Genomic DNA, 23,541 nt, shown 5'->3' with positions numbered 1-23,541 from the left:
TTTCTTTCTTTTTTCCCTTTTTGTGCACTTTATATAAAGCAGAGTATTTTACTTTAATTTTACAGTTTTGGTCATTTGACCATTTTAAAAATATTTTTTTACAGTGTTCTCAAACCGTTTAGTGCAGAGATGTCATTTTCATTTCAAATTTGTTTATAATATGCATTTAAAAACAAAGCTAAGCTTCTGACGTCAAGCCGTGTTTGACGATCATAAACCAGTATTAATTAAAAGTCCACAGTAAGGTTAGTCACACACAGCAGCACCATCTCAGATCCCACGAGGGCTGCGTTCCACTTTGCTTTTAGACACTTACTCTAGTCTTGAGGAAATCTGCTGTTTTGAAGTGTGTTCCTCTTCGTGAGGTGGATGAGGGAAGTTTATATGGACAGACCCTCGACGATTGAGACGTCACCGCAGATTGTGTTTAATTTCCCCCATCCCAAACAACTCTATGATATATGAATGATCTTTTAAATACATTCATCCCTCCAAAACACTGCAATCCTGCCCTTCTTCAAAAGACTTGTGTATGACGCAGAGGTTTGTTTATATATTGCTTTAGTTGCCTTCAGTGTCCTATAACGGCGTCCAGATGGTAACAATTCAAAGGCGTAGTTCAGAGTGTGCGTTGTATCTCCACTTAAAGCCAAAGCTTTCCTCCTAACTGCCATATCATACAGCTGATCAATCGATTTTTGCTTAACCTCTATTATTTTGCTGCCATTCCTTATAATACTGTTTAATTTTACTTTATTTACAGACATTATTCGCCCAAACCAAGCCTTTATATTATACCCTAAAACACTTTCAATTAAACTAATATAAACTCTTTGTAAAACACTTTGGCTAACAGAAAATTTTCTCAATTTCCGTAGCAAAGATAACCTCTGATTTACTTTCTTACAGATAAAATCCACATTACTAGACAAAATCAGTTTACAATCAATCATAGTTCCCAAATACTTAAAAACCTTCACAATTTCCACTGGTTGATCACATAACGTCATTTCTGTTAAGGGTTCTGGGTGATTTAAAATCAGTTATTTTGTCTTCCCAACATTATCAGTAAAGAACTAGATTTACACCATTTTTCTAATTTCAAAACATGCTCATCATACTCATAATCAACACAATCCTTCCATAAGTGCGATCTCTGTAACCAGTGCCCTATCGTCTGCATATTTATATAATTTATCATTTGTACTCTGCATTTGCATCTCATTTGTATAGAACAGGGGTTCCCAAACTCGTTGCTGGAGTCTCCCCAACACTGCACATTTATCAATCACACCTGATTCAACTCATCAGCTCATTAGCAGCAACTCCAAGACCTGAGATGGGTCTGTCAGACAAAGGAGACATGCGATGTGCAGTGTTGGGGAGGCTCCAGGAACGTGTTTGGGAACCCCTGGTATAGACAGAAAATAAAAATGCATCGTTGAGGTGCTCCTGTATTTGAAAACATAAAATCTGATTAAACCCCCCTGACGCAAACTTGTTGTGGTCTATCTGTTAAGAAAATTTTAATCCAGTGAATTATTACTCCTTTCACTCCTAAAACTAAAAGACGTCGTATTAAATGCAGATGTATAATCAATAAAAAGAACACGTATGTATATGCCTTTGTTGTAAGTGACTAGCAATTGTATGGACCATAGTGAGCGCAGCATCCTCACAAATTGCAGTACATCTTGGTGCTCAGATACATCTGGTTTAAGATGATAACTATTTACCCTTTCCATGCATTTAGCAAGTATTGATGTCAAGGCTACAGGGCGGAAATCTTCTAATTTTTTCACCCCCACTTTTTTAGGAATAGACCGTATAAATGACAATTTCCACATATTAGGCACAATATGAGATTTTAATAAAAACTGAAATAATTTTGTTAAAGGGTCAGTTAATTCATTCGCACAAGCCTTTAAAACATGGCCGCTAAGGCTATCTGGACCTGGCGCTTTACACGACCTGATTTGCTTAAAACACAGAGTGTGTTCACTTCTCAAGCAGATCGGTGAACCCACAGCAATCCTGGCACCAGTTTCATCAAACTTATCTCTATTACCAACTAGATCATATCTTCCAAAAAACATATTTAAGTCATTAACCCATTTTAAAAGATCTGTGTCTATAATAAATGATATTATAGACAGATATTTACACCATTCGAGTCATGCCCCATCATCTTATTTAACCCTTGACAAGCACTACTGCATCATGATTTGCTAACTGATCCTCTACCTTACTTTTAAAATCAATTTTTACTTTTTGTATCTTTGCTCTTAATTCCTTTGTTTTTATCTTAAACCCTTCAAAGTCATTTTCACAAGAGGCTGTGTTTTTCTCATTAAGGAATTTCTTCAGAAAATCCATGGCTTGTTATTTGAAAAGATATACATGAATGCTGCATCAAACTAATTTTTATGGGGAAAAGTGTAAATAATAAATGAACTCCAGTGGATTCCAAGTGATCAAGGGCTTATTGAATTCAGCCCATTGCAAGGGTTCTGCCAGCAGAGTGGGTGCTTGTGCAGTGTGATCAATGGTGTACATCTGAGTCAATGAGACGGAGGGAGAGTTAGCGAGAGAATGAAGTGGAACGCAGCCCATATTTGCAGGAGGCCAATCCTGCTCCTGGAGATCTTCAATACTGAAGAGTTTAACCATAATCTGCTCCAACACACCTGCCTGTGATCTTCAAGTAATCCTGAACATCTTGATTATCTGGATCATGTGTGTTTGATCAGGATTGGAGCCAAACTCTGCTAGATACAAGCTGTCTAGGACCAGGAATGTCTTAAGAATGATCTTAATTATTTAATGAAGCACAAAATGAGTGTAAAAGTACAAGGAAACAATAAATAGGACAATAAGATGGATTACTTCTGCATGAAGTCAATTCTGAACTGTTACTGAGAATGAAAGATGCTCTACACAGAGTGATATGCTCTCATAAAACTGGTCATAACAAAGATATTTAGCAGCGTTTTACTTAAATACAGTCTCAGGATCTACACACACATATAGTGACAGAATGACTCTTAATTTGTGTAATAATACAGATACAGTGCTGCTGTATAGAGACCAGATGATGGTGTTTCTCTGGTTAATGTCATCTGAACACAGAGTGGTTGTTCAAAGAACACATCAAAAGATTATTATTATACGTATGTGAAAAATAGCTTTAAAATCACAGACAAAATGGTGCTTCAAATGAACTGCTTCACAGTTGCTTCAGTCCCATCTTTCTCAGCCTCTAAAACCTGCATTAAATCTCAACAGATGAGATGATGTGATTTATTTATTTTTTTTAAATTACAGATGTAATTGTTTCCTTGTAAAGTATTGTCCTTGTGATCTGGACATAAACACCCTACAGTTATCTGACAGCAGAACCAATTAAATTCCATTAGAGAAACACTATCCTACATGACGAATAAAAATCATACATGCCACTTAAATATTACATTGTAAAAAATACAATATGAGTAAGTTGCATATATAAAACTATACAATATGATTTTACCTCACAAAGATGAGGAAAATGGGAGCTCGAAAATAATAAAAATGTTCTTATTTAGTTATCTCTTTTGTATTAATTGATTTTCAAACTAAATCAGTAGACATGATAATTAAAAATGGGTGCACTGTGCAGAAATGCAGTAATTTTATCTTGTCCCTCAATACTGCATCTTTTTATCCAAAATACTATTCACTTTCCTTTTGCTTTAACAGAAGCTCTCATTATGGAGAAAATGTAATGTAATTTTATTTTTTATTTGTACAGTGAAAGTTTCCTCTGCTCCTCTGGTTGCTCCTCTGGGATCTTCAGTGGTGTTGCCCTGTTATTGTGGTGATAGTTTACCATCAAAGGATCTGAAGGTGGAATGGAGAAGAAAAGACACTCTAGTTCATCTGTATCAGGATGGTGAGAGTCGAGCAGAAGCCCAGCAGCAGGATTATCAGGATAGAGCTCATTTCTTTACTGAAGAGATTCAACATGGAAACTTCTCCCTCCATCTGGACAACCTGAGAGCTGAAGATGAGGGACGATACACATGTAAAGTTTACAATAAACAGAGATCTGTGTTTTCAACTCAAACAAGTTTGGAACCGAGACTACTTGGTAAGTGAACATACAATGATAGCCAAAAGTATTGGCGCTGACATAAGTTTTGTGTTTCACAAAGTTTGCTGCTTCAGTTGTTGTGCTGTTGATTCACATTGTTTCTAGGTTGTTATGTAGAGTAATCAGATGCTTTTTAATTGCAAAAAGCTTCATTGGCTAGAAAACAAAAAAAACAAAAGTGAAAACTCCATCACAAAAACCCAAATCGTACTGTTTTTTTTTTTCTTGGCTCCGGCACAAAATTACCAGCTAACATTATTTCACTGATCATATCATCAGCACAGGTGTGAATGAGTGCTAGTCTGATGTGCTAGATCTGATTGCATTATAAGAGCAGAGTGGTTGCTGAGGAGGGAAGAAGTGCTTCCAGTTATTGTGTTTCTGTGAAAGCAATGGTTACCTCCAAAGAAAGATGTGCAGCCATAATCACTTTGCATCAAAATGGCCTCACATGCAAAGAAATTGCTGCAAAGATTAACACACCTGAAATAACCATTTTCCGGATGATCAAGAACTAGAGGCTCAACTGCAGTGAAGACGGCTTCCGGACGTCCCAGAGTCCAACAGGTGCCAGGACCCTCTCCTCTTGATGAAGGTGCGTCTGCACGTACGGTGAGGCAAAGACTTTTGGACAACAGCCTGCTGTCAAGAAGGGCACCAAAGAAGCCACTTCTCTCCAAGAAAACATCAAGAACAGACTGAAATCCTGCAGCAAGTACAAGGACTGGACAGCAGAAGTTACTTTCTCTGAAGACTCCCCCTTCTGACTGTCTGGGACATCTGGAAAATTAGTCGTCCGGTAAAGAGATGAAGAACACTACTATGAGTCCTAATGCATCAACAAACTATATAAGTGTGGGCTTTCTTTTTATTTTACAATTCTGCCGTCAATAAAGAATGGTATCAAAATGTCCTGCAACAGCAACTTCTCTCAGCGATCCAGGAGCAATTTGGTGACGATCCGTACATTTTCTAGTGTGACAGAGCATCATGTCACAAGGCATCAGTGATAATGAAGTGTTCGGAGATCTTTACATTGACATTTTGGATCTGTGGCCAATCAAATCCCTGGATCTTATTCCCATAGAGAACCTGTGGTCAGTCCTCAAAAGGCGAGCGGACAAACAAGTCCACAGACTCTGAGCACTAATAAGGCAAGAATGAATCTCGAATCAGTCAGGATTTGGCCCAGAAGCTGATATCCAGCATGCTAGAGCAAATTACAGAGGCTATGAAGAAGAAGGGTCAACACTGTAAATATTGACACTTTGCATACATTGAATGTTTTTGCTAATAATCATTGTTTTGCAGTATACCATAGAATCATATGAAAGGATAATCTACAAGCAGCAAACTTTGCAAAACACAACATTTATGTCACTGTCAATACTTTTGTCAATAACCTCCTCTCTCTGTGTCATTACCTCTGAGTTTATGTGTGTGTGTGTGTGTGTGTGTGTGTGTGTGTGTACTTGCACAACTATCTTTATGAGAAGCAGTCTGAGTTTTAGACAAACAGAGTAAAATACCTTTTGGCTGGTCTTCACTTTCAGATACCCCTTTAAAGGGCTGTTTGAGGGTTAAGTCTTGGTTTTAGGGTCAAGGTTAGAATTAGGTTAAGTTTAGGGTTAAGGTTAGGCACTTAGTTGTGATTGTAAGGTTATGGTAAAGGTTTAGGGATTGCATTGTGTCAGTTAATGTCTTCACAAAGATAGCTGTACAGACATTTGTGTCTGTCTGTGTGTGTTTGTCTTTGCACATGCCACTGAAATGTTGACAGAATATTCTCTTTGGCTGCATTAAGGTTTATTTAGGGATTTTAATAATTAACATTTGAAAAAGAGTGAATGACTTTATTGCATTCCTCATTTGTAAGTTGCTTTGGAAAAGAGAGTCTACTAAATGACTAAATGTAAATGTTATTAAATATTCAAACGTATTCAAACGTAATTATTAAATATTCAAATGTAATTTGCTCATTTAATTAATCTAAAGTTATTTTCTATTTTCTCCCTCTAGATTCAGTCCTCCATCTTCATCTGTTTCTAGTCGTCTGTCCAAATATGATCATGTTCTTTGCTTTTGTCTTCTGGGGTGTTTCTGAAGGTAAGTGTTTCTAATAATTACAGTATAATAATTAATCTGAAAATTACACCATCCCTACTTACATGACACTTAATGGATTAGTTATGTGTTATATTCAGTGTCATATTTTTAAAGAAGGTCTGTCCTCAAAAGCTTTACAGCCGTGACTGAAGCAGTGTGTGTTTGATTTCACTGTTTGATGGGAGTTTCGTGTTTCCTCTAATGATGACAGTCACACTCACGAGCTCGTGTGTGTGTGTGTGTGTGTGTGTGTGTGTTAATGCAGTGGCAAGAATAAGTTTGTGGTCTGATCTTCATCTAAGTCACAGTTATAGACGAACACAACCTGACCAGACTAAATAACACAGACACAATTGTACTTGTCAGAGTTTATTGAAGACAGAGTAATAATTCACAGAGCAGGCCGTTAGGTCAGTCACGCTCTGTTACGACTTCTCCAGAAGCTAACTGGAGTCAAAGGAGGAGATGAGATCGAAATTTTGAGTTTCAAAGATGCTGTTCTCTTTAAATAAAGGCACACAAAGCCTGGTTACTGCTAATCTGTTCCTCACAAGACAGATTGGTCGTTGTGAACCATGCTTCAATCTCAAAAGCTTTCATAGGACCTCACAGCACATTACAGAGAAGGGCTACAGGAGCATTGCTGAAGACCTGGGTGCTCTGTCTACAAAGGTTGAACTTTTTGTCAAACATGTACAACACTATACAGTAGTTTGAAGCTGTGAATGATGGTGAAAGGAGCATCATGGTTTAGTGCTGTTTTTCTGTCTCGGGGTCTGGAGTTCATGACTTCAAGCTTTGTTTGGTGAGCCAACGATACAATGACTAAAAGCACAGAAGTAAATCCACTAAAGGATGGTGGAAAAAGAAGAAAATACATGAGTCCTGACCTTAACCCTTGTGCACTGTTCGGGGTATTTTTGACCCCAAATGACGTTTGCTGTAAACAAACAAACGAAAAAAAAAGTTCCCTTTATCTAAATGGCATACGGTTGTCAACACTTGGTAGCTCTACAAACAAAAAATTTAATTGGATTGATATCTGGTGTATGTTAGTATGAAAAGAAAAAGCCACTCTCGGATGTTTAGACCACACATTGAAATGAATGGGGAAAAGATAAAATAGATACCTTTACTTTTACTTTTAAATTTGTCAAATAAAATCAATAAATCCACCACAATGCAGACCACAAAATACATGAAAATGAACTGGCAACCCTTTCACACGATCACAATGCAGAACGATTACTCTCTCTCACACACACACACACATTTGTTTTTGTGAAAAGTGGGGACATCCCATAGGCGTAATGGTTTTTATACTGTACTTACTGTATGTGCTATTGTCCTACACCAACCCTACACCTAAACCTACCCCTTACAGGAAACTTTCTGCTATTTCAGATTTCAATACACTCCATTCTGTGTGATTTATAAGCGTTTTGAATAGTGGGGACATGGAGTAACGTCCTGAAAAGTCACCTTCTCCTTGTAATACCTGTCATACCCTTGTCATTATACAAATTTGTCCTCATTTGTCACAAACACACACACACACACACACACACCCCAAAAATCACCCACATCAATGGGACACTATAAAAAAATTCTTTTTTTGTTACATAATTTGTCAAAAATGTCAGTTACAATGCAGACAACACACAAAATCTGAAGGGCTGACATCACAGCACATCCACGATGGAGGAAAAACACACACCACCCCCCCAACGCCACCCAAACCCATAAAACACACTCATAAGAAATGAAAAGTGACATGACATGAGTGAACACACACAGAAGTGATGGAGGGACACCACGGCACATCCACGATGGAGAAGAAATACAAACACACACACATATACACACTAATACACAGATATAACACCACACACACACAGGCTTGACTGTAATCATGTGTCAAAAATGCCAAACTTTGACAAAGAGTCATTTTATATTATTACAACAATGATTTTGTAGTCTCTTAACATTGATCTAATAAAAAAACTAGTGAAAAGATCTATACCTCTGTGGAAATGACAAATGAGCTCTCTAGAGCCATCTGGTGGCTGTCGGTAAAATTTCAGTTTTTTATTTTTTTTTATTTTACAAGTGTTTATTTTCAACTAGATGGAAACAATTTGGTATTAAACTATGGCACATTGGCCATGTTATCCCCATGATTAAAATCCCCTGAAGAATTAGGAATGTGGGTCTTATATAAAGTCAATTTTACATAAAAAGCTGTTTTTGTATAAAAACATTTAAAATATATATTTTTAATTTATTTATATAAATTTAAAATATATCATAAATCCTCCAAAAACTGCACAGATGTGGATTAAAAACATTAATAAACTGAGTAAAAATAAACTGTTAATAATTTTTTTATAAATAAAAAAATATATATTTTGTTACAAAATTACATTTTGTTGCCTGGGGTCTCTGAGACCTCAAACCGCCCGAGTGTCGACCCCAAACGAACTGTGCACAAGGGTTAAGACAGTTACTGTAAGATACTGTGGCATAACCTAAAGAGGGCTGTACTATCAACACAACCCAGAAATATTGATGAACTGAAACAGATTTATTGGGAGGGATGCTCCAAAACAGGTTTTATAAGCATCTACAGGAAACGGTTGGTGAGGGTTTTGCTGCTAAATGAGGATCAAGTTACTAAATTCAAGGGTTCACTTACTTTCTCCACCCTGAACTGTGAATGATTACTCCGTGTATTCAGTAAAATGTGAAAAGTACTCAATTGTTTGTGTTATTAGTTTAGTCAGCTTGTGTTTGTTAAACTGTGATCAGAACACATTTAATCAATGCAGAAATTCAAAGGGTTGTAAATGTGTATCAATGACTTCTCATGATTAATATCTGGTTTTGTTTCAGGATCTGTGAGTGAGTCGGTCTGTTGTTGTGCTCTTTATTTCCTGAGGCCTCTCCTGTTGCTCTGGGCGGCTCCATACATTAATAATAGATTTGCAGGTATGATTAATTTGATCTGTTTATTAGTGGAGGTGAAAAAATTTATCATAATACCCAGATGTTTGGATTTCATATAATCTTGGTGTGAGGGATTTAACAAAACATTAATTAGTGTTTAGTGTTTTAGTGTCATTTGTGTTTATTTGACATTGTGATTGTAATGATTGTCTTCTCTGTTTTACAGAAAATATTAAAACATGGATTCAGAAATACAGTTATGTGGCAGAATATGCTGTTTTCTCAGTTGTGGTTTATTCAGGTAAACAAATACAAATGTCAGTCAATCACAATTATAAAAACATTAAAATGCACATTAAAAGATGAGAAAAACAGTGTTTGTTGGAATTTAAATGTCATTGTAATTCTGAACGATCTGAAGCAAATCTAAATGAACAGTATTATATAAATCATAACATGCAGAAACATTAAGCAGCTCATGATTTATGACAGGGTTTGTGTTAGTATGACAGATCCTACATGTGTTCAGTGAATCTCTGCATGTTTACAGGACTGAATCACTTCATGATCTTAAGTTCACTCTGATCTACAGATGATTATGAACAAAATCTGCATTAAATGAAACTGTTATATATATTAAATATAAATATGCTGCGTTCACTTTAACTCAACTGAGTTTAAAACTGAAATTACAGGCAAATTATTGCTCAGCATGAATCTGTTTGTAAGCTGCAGCTGGACTGATAATAATGACGGCACTAGTTTAGTTATGATCAAGTTTAGTTATGATAACCCGTCTCTTGATGCATGTAGACACGCATATACACTGAAAACAATGATACAAATTTGTTTTAAGTGGTTGCAAACAATTTATTTTAGCTACATTTAAATAAAAAAATATGTTGAAAGTTAGTCAACTAAATTTGTGTATGTAAATGTAGCTAAAATAAATTGACTGTAACCACTTTCCTTAAAAAATGTCAATGAATAATGTTTTTCAGTGTACTGTGTATTAAAGCAGTAAAGCACTCAACAGACCATTTATCCAGATACACACACACACACACACACACACACACACACACGTCTGGTTTGCTATCCTTGTGGGGACTCTCCATAGGCGTAATGGTTTTTATACTGTACTTACTGTATGTGCTATTGTCCTACACCAACCTACACCTAAACATACCCCTTACAGGAGACTGTGTATTTCAACTTTCCTCAAAAAAAACCTCATTCTGTGTGATTTATAAGCGTTTTGAAAAGTGGGGACATGGGTCAATGTCCTGAGATGTCACCTTCACCTTGTAATACCTGCCATACCTTTGTCATTATACAAATCTATGTCCTGACTTTTCACAAAAACGCGCGCGCACACACACACACACACACACACAATAATAACTTCAGTGTCATATTTACTCCGTATGATTGTGTAATTGTCAGTTTTAGAAACAGACTGAAAACCAAACACTGAAGCTCAGATTATAACAGAAACACTGTCCGTGTAAATCATAAAGGAAGATGATTTAAAGTCACACGATGCATGTTTTGTATTCTTCTGACATGTACAATATTTACAGTTTGATTGTGCTTAATTTTTTATCTCTTCTTTTCTTCCAGCTCTTTTTGCAGGTGCTTGGGAAAAGTTTCAAAACTATGCTGTGTTTAATAAAGTCATCATAATGGTCCTGTTTGCAATAGTGTTTGTGTGCTGCCTCTGCAAAATCACTTACAGTAAGTGTTTCTGAGTGATTTATTATCATAAGTGTTCAGGTACCAGAGACACACAGATGAAACTGAGTCTGATTCGCTCTGATCTCAACATCCTTCATGACTTTAGTCTAATAATATAACCTCGTTACACTAACTCTAGACATTAACACACAAACACACTTTATTGTTCAGATCTGATATTATACGTCAGAATATTAGTAGAAATAGTACATATCAGTGTTTTTATTAAATATGATACTGTATAGTTTTTATTAGAAACAAGAAAAAGCTTTTTTGTAGGTTACTGAATAACTTCATTATATTAATTGATATGATTATAATATAAACATAATATATGTTTGTATTAAAGCTCTCACAGTCGCATCGATCACAGTTCATCTGCTTCTGCTGGTGATTTTATTGTAAATTGTGTCTTGATAAACTGCCATTATAATGGTTCAAAACTGAATCAAATCAAATATTAATTATCTAAAATGTTTCTTCTAGTTTTAGTTACAGAGGTTGGAAAGAAAAGTGGCCGGATAGTTAAAATCTTTGATCTTGTGGCTGATATGATCTTTCAAATCCTTCCGACTCTACAGTTCATCCTCCTCTTCTACACGTTTGGATCCGCCAGAGGAGGTCAGTTCATATTCATAATCATCTGTGTTCATTTTACTCATGGTTCAGATCAACACGTTTGAACATGTGCCTTCTTCTATAATATCCAACATTAATATAATTACTCTCCTGTGTTTAGGATTCATCATGATTGTTATTTTACCAGTGTTAATGATGATGACAAATGACAGATGGCTTATTAGATGCTATGCCAGACTCGACTGTGAGTATCTGCTGAACTGTGATCTGATCTCTGTTTAACTGCTTCAGTCTCTCTGTGATATTAATCATCAGTGTTTCAGAAACATGTTACAGTGATATGATGACTTATACACAGAAACAAACTGATGTAACATGTTTGATTCCTGAAATCAGATTAAAGTTGAGTTACATGTGTTAACACAGATGAGCTGATGAACACTGCTCAGTGTGCGCACTACTGAGTGCTAATAACACTGAATCAGTTAACGATGACTAGCATTATTGAAGACAGCTGATGATAACGAGCAGAATCACATGAACAGAACAAACAGAAGCACAGCAGCTACAACATACAGCCACAGCCTTAATATAATAAACTGAAGATAAAAGACATCAGGGACAGATTTACTAACAGCTTTCACCAACTTATAATCGTGTTCGTTTATGAGCGTATTATTATCAGCAGAACTGCACAGCTCTTCATCTGCACTGTATTGTGCTCTCAACTAATTTGCCTTGTTTAGTATCTGAAGCTCTCAAGATCTCAGCAGAAGATTATTAATCAACAAAAACAGCTCAACATCTTCACTTTTTAATGACTAGTTTGACTTTATTTCTTTCATACGTGTAACAAAAGCTTTTATTGAGAGTTAACCAAGGTTTAGATGTTGATGTTTTGTGTTTAGTGTTTGCTTTAGTTGAGCAGTTGGTCTTTAATTGTTTAATGTCATATTTTCTCTGTCTTCGTTATGACACGACAGGCGAGAGAAACTGTGATCTGGTGATAATAATAAAGATATAATCATCATATAATAATTCACTGATCCATTCAGAGCCTGATCATAAAAATCCCACAGACTTGCATTGACTGAGCCAAGACCATTCAAACTCCAACAGACAAACATTCACATCTAAACACACTGAAGCCCATTAGACTCCATCAAGCTTCCCTTCTGTGTACTATTATAATCCATTCTAGCCAAACCTAGCAACTAGCCTAAGACATGCTATCAGTAATTCATGCTAGCAACAGGCTAATCATGACATCAATGTGTTAAAACATGCTAGCAATGTGTTAAATCATGCTAACAATATGCTAGCAACATGCTAATCATGCTGAAGACATGCTAGCAACATGCTAATTATGCTGGCAACATGCTAATCTTGCTAGAAACATGTTAGCAACATGCTATTGAAATGCTAATCATGTTAGAAAACACGATTAACTACATGCTAATAATGCTAGCAACATGCTAATCATGCTAGAAGCATGTTAGCAGCTTGCTAATTATGTTAGCAACATGCTATTGGAATGCTAGTCATGTTAGAAAACATGATTAACTACATGCTAATAATGTTAGAAGCATGTTAGCAACATGCTAATTATGTTAGCAACATGCTATTGAAATGCTAATCATGTTAGAAACATGATTAACTACATGTTAATAATGCTAGCAACATGTTAATCATGCTAGAAGCATGCTAGCAACATGCTAATCATGCTAGAAGCATGTTAGCAGCTTGCTAATTATGTTAGCAACATGCTATTGAAATGCTAGTCATGTTAGAAAACATGATTAACTACATGCTAATAATGCTAGAAGCATGCTAGCAACATGCTAATTATGTTAGCAACATGCTATTGAAATGCTAATCATGTTAGAAACATGATTAACTACATGCTAATGATGCTAGCAACATGCTAATCATGCTAGAAGCATGCTAGCAACATGATAATTATGTTAGCAACATGCTATTGAAATGTTAATAATGCTAGAAACATGCTATCAACATCTATATAATTAATCTAGATATTCTCATACCTTTGCAACTGCTTTAATCTGTCAGGCTAAGCTTTCTCAACCAACCTCTTGACAAACCTCTTTATCAGTAGGTCAGCCACAACTTTCCCCTCCCAACATACACACACACTTGTGACACACACAAACATATTCACACACATATAATTTGAAGTAAAATCACAGACACACTTTTTTCATTTCATACTGTGTTTCTTTTATATAAACACACACCTACGGTTTAAACATAATGAACCGTGAGCACACACACTAACACGCACACACACACACACTAACACACACACACTCATCAGGACAGCTGCTGTTTCTGAAGAGCTTTTGGATTAATGTGTCATTTTGTTGACGGGTTTGTGTCATGTAGTTGTAATTTTGTCATATGATCAGTCAGTATTAAAGAACTGAAAGATACAGGGTTTTTAATTAAAGTATTCATCATATAACTGTTAATTTGAAGAGTATTTACTGTTTCTGAGTCACTTCACCATCACTGACGATCAGATGAATCAATCAATAATCATTCGCACATCTGTCTCGTGTTCAGGACTCTTGTTTTGTAATGTGTTTATGTTTCTGTTGTTTCTCTGTTCACTTCCTTTGTTTATTTGCCTTGCCTTGTTTGTTTCTATGGTTACCCCTCATTGGTTGTCAGGGTTATTATCATGATGATCTGTGTTCAGATGTGTCTGTGTGTCTTTATTCAGTCAGTTTAACTCCTGATCAGATCTGTTTCTGTCAGAATGAAGGAGTTATTCATCAAATCATTCTCACTCTCTCCTGTTTTTCAGTTTCACTTTCAGTCATGAAGACAGTGATGTTAATCTTCATATTAGTGACTAATGCAGTGATGATCGGCCTTTACATATTCACTCTGGACAATCAAACAGGTGCAGTAATATTATTAATAATGTGTGTAATTACAGTAGTTTATTTTACAGTGTTTTGATGTTATCTTGTTATTTAATGTCAGAGTCACATGATCAGGAGATAAAGCTGTTGTGTTGATGAAGGATTGAATCTGATCTGTGATCTACATCTGTCCTGTGATGAAGACAGAAACACCTGAAGATAAACAAGACTCTTGAGACGGAGAAGTGACTCTGTGTTTGATTGTGTTTCAGATCCGATCGGATGGGGCTGTGTGATGGTGTTTCTGCAGATACTCTGGACGCTTATGTACTTCACAGATCCTTACTATTTTCTCAGTTTGTCTCGAGGTACAGTATCAATCATCTACTTTCTGTGATGTTTTTCTGGTTCATGTACGATTAAATACTTCAGTAGTTCACAATATTAAACAGCGCAGGATCAGTAATATTAATATCAAGCAGGTTTGTGTGTGTTTAGAAAAGACTAAATAAATGAATAAAGTTGTGAATCTGGTTCCTGATGGAAACAGCGGTCAGACGCAGTGGACCGGATCTGACGGTCATCAATTACATTCATTAATCTCATTAATACAGTCATTAACAGATCATTTAGTTTATACGGTAACAACAACATATGAATCACTGATAAACACACAACTTTAACCTGTTACTGTCATGTTTAAGAATACAGACCTAAGATTGGACTCTTTGTAAAGAAGACTCTCTTTAGTCTAATATCGCCTATATTTGATAAAACAGGTCTAACTCTAAAACTGATAGACAATCAAAGTCTTGAGTCTGATAAAGTTGTGTTCGCAGGTCCCTGTGTAATTTAGTTCAGGTGCTGTACCACAAATATCCTCTGAGTGACACACAAACTCATTAAACATTTCTGATGTGTTCTGCTGGCACAAGTGAATACTTTTCTGTCACAATCTCACTTATATCACAAAACAGCAACCAAATACTGAACCTTGAGTCTCAGACCTTTGCAATGATATGTGTTTTGTCAAGATTAGAAAAAAATAATAATAAATATTGTAAAATTTGAAACATGATCACTGGATGAGGAGCCTGCTAGCTGGTTTTAATGTACTGTTTCCATAGTAATGCAATAAAAACAGTTTTACAGGATGAATTGTGAGAGTTTAATATGTCTAATAATCATTAATTTATGATGAGTACTAAAATACTTCACTGGATAAAAGTGATAAATATAGAGCGCGCCGAGCGTCTTGTTGTCAGGACACAGAGTTAATCTCAGATGATCTGAAGAAGAAGAAATGACTGAAATCAGTCAAAACACACACCACAGATTAAACAATTAGTAAGAAATCAATTCAAGCAAAGACTGTGTGTTTTATGTTGTTTTTAATGTGGCCTCATTTTCTCTAATAATATTCTTCTAATAGTTAAATAGTGATGAATTCAAATAAAGCATTGTTTTATTGATTATATAAGCATTGATGCTCCTATCATTTGTCTGAACTTCATATTAAATGTTAATCTTGTTTTACAGGTTTTCATCGTTATGTTTCTGTGTATGTGTTTGGATCAGTCGCTGTAGTTTTACTGAACTCTGCTGCATTAATAACAGAACTGATCCTGAAAACAGGTGACTGAACAACATACACTTTAATACAGTATTTGATTTGAGGAACATATTTCCATAATACAGTTCATGGTAAATACACTTTAAACATGTATTAATAATTAATTTTATGAGCAGAGTTTACCTGTATTTATCTGGAGTAATTATTCTACAATAAAATATGATTTTTCATCAGCTGTTAAGATTGAATTCATTTGTCAGTTCAGTGATGATTATATTTAATATAACTGTGTTTTTCAGTGAATGGTGATCGTCTGATGGCAGATCTGAGATTCATTGTGTTTCCTTCTGAATGTTTATTTGCCGTATCTCTGCTGATTTCTGGATTCTCAGGATCCAGTGAGTATAAACCTGAATTATTTCTATTACAAACCATTAGATCACATTTACATCAGAATCAGCTGCTCTTCATGTTTTCTTGTCTCTCACATTTTTTCTCATTTCTCAGTTATTCGTCTGAAGCTTGATATAAATGATTATTCCTTCAGTGTTGTGTGTCTCTGTTTGTGTTGATTTGCTGTGAAGCTGGTGTTTGAGTGTTTAATAACTGAGAGATTCAGAAACACACTGTACAGTAGCTGGGGCTATATCATGATATAATTTCAGTCAATACAATATAATTCCAATATCGATATGAACAATATTCAAAGAAAGCCTCAGAAAAACTGCCAAGAACGCAAACTAAACTTCAAATTAATGTTCACCTTTTATTTGTATTTAGCCTTCATACAAACAAGAAATGTGAAATCACTGTCAAAGAAATATAAGACTCTCAGACTCGCCTTATTAATATTAATATCTTTTACTTCAAACTATAACATACACTACCAGTCAACAGTCTCTGAACAGTAAGATTTCTAATGTTTTTAAAGAAGCCTCTTCTGCTCACCGAGCCTGCATTTATTTGATCCAAAGTACAGCAAAAACAGTAATATTGTGAAATAATTTTACTATTTAAAATAATTGTCTTCTATTTGAATATATTTTAAAATGTAATTTATTTCTGTGATCAAAGCTGAATTTTCAGCATCATTACTCAGTCTTCAGTGTCACATGATCCTTCAGAAATCATTCTGATTGAAAAAAAAACAAAAATAAAATTATTATTTTTATTATTATGTTGAAAACAGCTGAGTATAATTTTTTTTCAGGCGTCATTGAACAGAAAGTTCAGAAGAACAGCATTTATCTGAAATAAAAATCTTTTGTAACATTATAAATGTCTTTATCATCACTTTTGATCAATTTAAAGCATCCTTGCTGAATAAAATTATAAATTTCTATAATTTACCCCCAAAAAGAAATATATATATATATATACAGTATTTATATACTATATACAGTATACTAATCACGATTAATCACATCCAAAATAAAAGTTTTTGCTTATATAATGTGTGTACTGTGTATATTTATTATGTATATATAAATACACACACATACAGCATATATTTTGAAAATATTTACGTTTATACATTTATATATTCATAATCTTATTTTTATATTATATATAAATATATTTAATATTTAAACATAACATATTTTTCTTAAATATATGCATGCATGTGTTTGCATTTATGCATACATAATAAATATACAGTGTACACACATATATTACGTAAACAAAAGCCTTTGTTATGAATGTGATTGTGATTAATCATTTGACAGCACTAATATATATATATATATATAAAATAATCATCATCATCATCATCATCATTATTATTATTATTATATACTGACTCCAAGCTTTTGAATGGTATAGTGTATGATGTTACAAAAGATTTTTATTTCAGATAAATGCTGAACTTTGGATCTTTATTCATCAAAGAACCCTGAAAAAAAAAATACTCAACAGTTTTAAATAATAATAATAATAAATAAATAAAAATTCTCTCTTTTGTATAATTTATGTCTTTCAATTCAAAAACACGATTAATACAATTATACAAGTACATTTTTCCTTTGAAAACATAATATTATTTTTACCAATAATTACAAATTTTTCCTTCTACTTTCTCTTCCATTTTTATTCCCCTTTTGTGGTAATACCCACCACCAACACATTAAGAGGAAAAAAAATAATAATAAAAATGATCAATAACAATTACATACATAAATACTTTTACATATAAAAAGTAGGGACAAAAAAAAAAAAAATAATAATAATACCGAACACAGTCACATATTCATATCAAAACTCTTATGACATCTAATTTCTAGTAAGTAATTCAAATAATACTTACTTTTAAATCTCAATTAATAAGAATATTAAATAATTAAATAAAATAGTAAATGGATGGATTAAGAGAGAGGGAGGATTATGTAAAAAGGTGAGTTATATATTTGTTTTATAGTACATACTTTGATTTTAGAGGTGCCCATATCTTTTCAAAATATGTACTTTTACCTTTGATTTCATACGTTATCTTCTCCATAAAGTGTACTTTAGAAACTAAATCTAACCAATCACTTATAACTGGGATTCTTGCCTTCTCCAAAATGCTTTAAAGGCAGTAATTCTCAATATTCTAGATAAGTATAACTCATCTTTACTAAGTAGCTTAGGTCCTATACCCAAAACCATATTTTGCATCTTTATTATATTTGATTTCTTAATTTCTTCTATTACATGTATCAGTTCTGTCCAGAATGTTTTAATTATTTTACAAGTATAAAATATATGCGTGTAATGAGCTTTAAGTTCACCACAACTTCTCCAACTTCCTGAAGATAAATTATTATATTTGGAAGATACTTCTGGTGTTATAAAATATCTCATAATAATTTTCCAGGCATATTCTTGCCAATATGGAGATTATGTAGTTCTTAGATTTTCTTTTAGACTTTGTTTCCAATCTTCTTGTTATTTTATTATCTAATTCAATTTACCATTTTGTCTTAATATTATATAAACCCCCATCCTTAATTTCTTTCAATATATTATTTATTCCTCCTATCAAATTATCTAATCTATTAATTTTACTAACTTTAATCATAAAACGCAACAGAGGGTGAATATCATCTAAAGTTTTTATTTTAATCTCATCCTTTAAATAACTTCTTATTTGAACATATTTGAAAAATAAATAATTTCCCAAACAATACATATTTTCTCTCTGTTCTCAAATGTCTCCATCTCATTGTCTCCGAAAAATTTGATCAAATCTTTTAAGTCCTTTATTAGCCCAAACCTTAAATATATCATCATAAGTATTTGGTTTAAAATCTCTTGATATTTCTCTTAAACAAACAATCTCCTGATCACTAATTTTCATCACTTTGCAAATTCTTTTCCAACATTTAAAAGTTTATCCGACACAATAATAACTAGTGTTTACCTTTTTCTTACTCCCGCAAAATATGAATGTACTGATTGCATCGAATAACCCAGTTTCCATATTCTTCCACTTTGATATATTATCCATTTGCATCCAACTCTAAATCATCTTAATCTGTGCTGCGTAATAATACTCTTAGTTTGGCAACGATAACCCCCCGTTTCTTTACTATTTTGTAAAACCTTCAGTTTTTTTCGTCCCAAATACATCTTCTAAAGATACTATGCCACTTTTTGTGTATATAAACAGGGAGATTTAGAAACAGAAACAAAACTCTCAGGAATATACTCATTTTAATAGTATTTAGTTTTTCAGTCAAAGATAATGGTAATATTTTCCACCTTTCAAAGTCTTTTCTTATGGTAATTTCTAAAGTATCATAGTTACACTAGTATAAATTTTCTACCTTGTTTGGAATTTTCTCTCCCAAATACCTTCTCTATAAATGTTTCTTGAGCAGCATATTATTATGATTTCTGAAGGATCATGTGACACTGAAGACTGGAGTAATGATGCTGAAAATTCAGCTTTGATCACAGGAATAAATTACATTTTAAAATATATTCAAATAGAAACCATTTATTTTAAATAGTAAAAATATTTCACAATATTCCTGCTTTTGCTGTATTTTGGATCAAATAAATGCAGGTTTGGTGAGCAGAAGAGGCTTCTTTAAAAATAAAAACATTAAAAAAAATCATACTGTTCAAAAACGTTTAGTGTCGGCTGATTATTCTTACAGACTGAAACAAATGTGCTTCCGCCAGGATAAAGAGTATGAAAAGTGCTGAGTTGCTGCAGAAAACAGAAACAAATTGAGCAACAACAGAAACATGTTGCTGGAGACGTGCTTATTAAATGCAAACTGAATGTCTTCCAGCAGGAGGCGCTGTGAGAGCGGCAGAAACAGTGGTTTCTACGGTAACGGCTGTAATCTAAGCAGCTCCGCTCATAAACACTACTTTATCAGATAAAATGAAAATGGCATCAAAACTATTCTGAAGACAGTCGGTTCCCTTCAGATACATTCATATAAAACACCCGCTATATTGATATTGAATTATTGTATCTCACACTTTAATAATAACCTGCCATTCACTCTGTCATAACACTTAAAAATGTCCCAGAGCCCCTTTAAGACTGAAATCTTAGAAATCAAGCATCTGCTGAGATTCACTCAGTCAGTGTTAAAATCATTCAGAGATTCAGGTGTGAGCGTAACAGTGTCCAGTAGTGCAGGAAGAAGCTCAATTTAAACATTAAACTTTAATCCAAAACTCAAGAAAATAATCAAACAAATCAAGCAGCAGCTGCTGAAGGCCACACAACACATCAAATATCCCAGGAATGGTTTAAGAGTGAATGACCGGTTCTTTAGTTTATCTGAACTGAGAGAGATGAGAATCAAACTAATTCACTGATGTCTCTCTGTTCTGACCTCACAGAGATCGCTGACTGTCTGAAGTCGTGTCAGGTGAGTGTCTTTCACATTGATTTCAGATTTAAACTGACCTGCAACATCACGAGACTTTACTTCATACTACATAATTATCCAAAAGTACGAGGATGTTACATGAATATTGTTTAAATGACATGTCTTGTCCTAAACGCAGAACAAAGTGAGATCTGTACGAGTCAGAAGATCACCGAAGAACCAGAGCGCAGGAGAAGCACAAGAGATGAATCCTCTGAAGACTGGAGATCAGGAGCACAATCAGCCGGATTCAGTGCGGTCTCAAACATGAGAGAGAGATTATTACTGAGTGATCTGGAACACAATCTTCTGCAAAGCTGCTCGAGACAACAGATGGATTCAGAAGAACAATAATAACACACTGATGTTTGATCAGAAGCTCATGTGTTTCTACACTGATCCGCTGAGTTCAGTCTAATGACGTTATTCACTGCTAATATCACTGTTTTTGTAAATAGCTGTAAATATATGCAGAGTGTGTTTTAGTGTCAACACACTTTTACTTTGTATATATGTGTGTAAAACTTTTTTTTTTTTTAAGACTGATTCTAGTAATACAGGTATTAAACTATTCAAAATCTATATTGGTCAGTCTCAGGCAACTTTATTTATTTTTTTACTTGGTTCAAGTGGAAGACGGATGCATTTTTCTCAGTCCTGTTACCAAAATGTTACATCATGTTTCAAAATATGTCAACAAATTCCTTAATTTCCCCCTCAGGCAGGTGTTTATTTTAAATAAATTGTTGGTTTCACGGTCAAAAAAATAAATAAATGAATAAATTACATATGTAATTTTTTTTTATTAAAATAAAATGACTATAATCTAAACAAGGTGCTTTTTTTTAAAAGTACACAAACCCATTTTGTTATTATTTTAAAGGCGGCTCAAACCTGAAGCTTGGCAATTTTCTAATGTAATTTATTAAACAATGGGATAAATGATGGACCCAAATTAATTTTAAAAATAGTGTTTTAACTTTTTTTAAGAAAAATCTATTTAGTAACAGGAATGAAACTGTAACAGGAATAAGTATCCATTATATGTGCATATAGGTTTGACTACACATGAGAGGTGTTAATGCTCGCACCGATATTATATGTTATGTCATGTTTTGAGAAAAAAAAACTAGTCTACATTAATGTTTGACAATATCTACATTATATTAAGTTGTTCTGTCAAACAGCTGCTTCTCACTTCTAGTGCTGAAGAGGTAGCCTAGAGCTGAATCAAAACCCTGAAATATTTACTAAAACAAGTCTTTACTTTGGACATCAGAAACAAAGTTTTTGTTCGTAATGCACAGCTCTTGAGGGATGATGATAGTGCTGGACAAATCAAGTTTTAAGTACGTCAAATCAAACACTAACCAATCATCTGAAACCCTAAAAACAGAATTCTGTAAAAACAAAGAAAAAAATTCTATACATACACATTTAAAACATTTAAAGCTCCGGTCTGTCTCCTGCACACTTTAATGCTCTTTCATACTGTAGTATTGTTGTCAGGATCTGCCTGATTTCATCTGTTTCTATTATTCCAGTGTCCCTTTATTCCAGTGTCCGGCTCCTTGTTTGTTACTATGGCTCCTGATTAACGAGGCATCACCTGTTCTGTTCACCATTTGAGTATTTTGCGCTGTTTTGATTGTATGCAGAAAAAAAACTGAAACAGACAGAGATCCTCCGTGAGTCGGTCCCTCCACGGTTTCATAATGTCTGTCAATCACAGATCAATGACAACAACAACAATTTTCTCCCAGTATCCAGTTGATCTTTTCCCAGTGTTTCTGCCCATCAGAAGAGTCCGGATCACATCGCTGACATATCTGAAATAAAATTAAAACATGGGATAAGAAATAGGTAACGAGACACAGAGACACACACAAAGTTTTGCAAGTGTGTTGGTTCAGGAATGTGTTACCAGATCCAGGACGGTGTGTCCTTCAAAACACAAATGATCCAGTAACCGATCCATGATCTTTATTTGTCAAGTTGCAGCATGGAGTCAACTATAGAGTTGTAAGGTTTCTATAAACAAGAGACAAAGAACCAGTCTTAAATATAATAAGCAACATAGGAATTCAAGCAATAAGTTACAAATCATATAATCCAATTAACTCAACACTAAACAGTTTAACAGTCAAATAGGAAAACTGATACACATGAATGATAAATCACACGTAACTCAAACATACATAACCTCAAGAAATAACATTATATAAAACAATGCCAAAGACATAAACTTACAAAGTCAAGAACACAGCAACTCTACAAAAAGCTCTGTTTGTTACACTCACACACCAAACAAAGGCCGTTCAAAAAACGAAAAAGTTCAAAGTTGTCGTAAGACAGGAACGGGTAGATATTGTTTTGGTTTTATAACAACTTTGATGAAAGGTTTTGATCCACTTCAAATATTGACTGCTGTATTTAGAATAGAAACTAAAAACTTCTCCAGCTGTCATATGAATCATATGTGACCTGATTTCGTCTTGAATATGATATGCAAATCATTCGCGTTTAAACCGGTTTGAGTATTAGATTTCATGCATGCATCTGGTGGCCGAGGTTGGTACCGCATGCTAATGTTAACCATTTTATTCTTTCATTTGTGTTTGAAAAAAAAAACACGAAGGGAGAAAAAAAAGTGTGAAAGAGAGAAAAAAATTAAAGGGAAAAAAGTGTTGAAGGGAGAAAAGAGTT

At 34.2% G+C, this 23,541-nt stretch overlaps 1 protein-coding gene, 1 long non-coding RNA gene and 1 pseudogene across 2 annotated transcripts in view; 2 read left to right on the top strand and 1 right to left on the bottom strand.

Annotated features, from left to right (window-relative positions):
• Positions 1-21,555, top strand: part of LOC131536085 (uncharacterized) — a 36,904-nt pseudogene extending 15,349 nt beyond the window's left edge.
• Positions 1-23,541, top strand: part of LOC131535819 (gastrula zinc finger protein XlCGF57.1-like) — a 509,738-nt gene that overhangs the window by 356,204 nt on the left and 129,993 nt on the right. The window lies entirely within an intron of this gene.
• LOC131536133 (uncharacterized) lies at positions 22,157-23,308 on the bottom strand. The gene is made up of 3 exons (XR_009269856.1): positions 23,086-23,308; positions 22,760-22,866; positions 22,157-22,664 (listed from the first exon to the last, which is right to left on the bottom strand). It is a non-coding gene; the product is annotated as an uncharacterized LOC131536133 (long non-coding RNA).

This window comes from Onychostoma macrolepis, chromosome 03 (assembly GCF_012432095.1).
Source record: "Onychostoma macrolepis isolate SWU-2019 chromosome 03, ASM1243209v1, whole genome shotgun sequence".
NCBI lineage: Eukaryota > Metazoa > Chordata > Actinopteri > Cypriniformes > Cyprinidae > Onychostoma > Onychostoma macrolepis.
The sequence above is the reverse complement of the archived record's forward strand: the minus strand, read 5'-3'. Positions and strand labels throughout refer to the sequence as shown.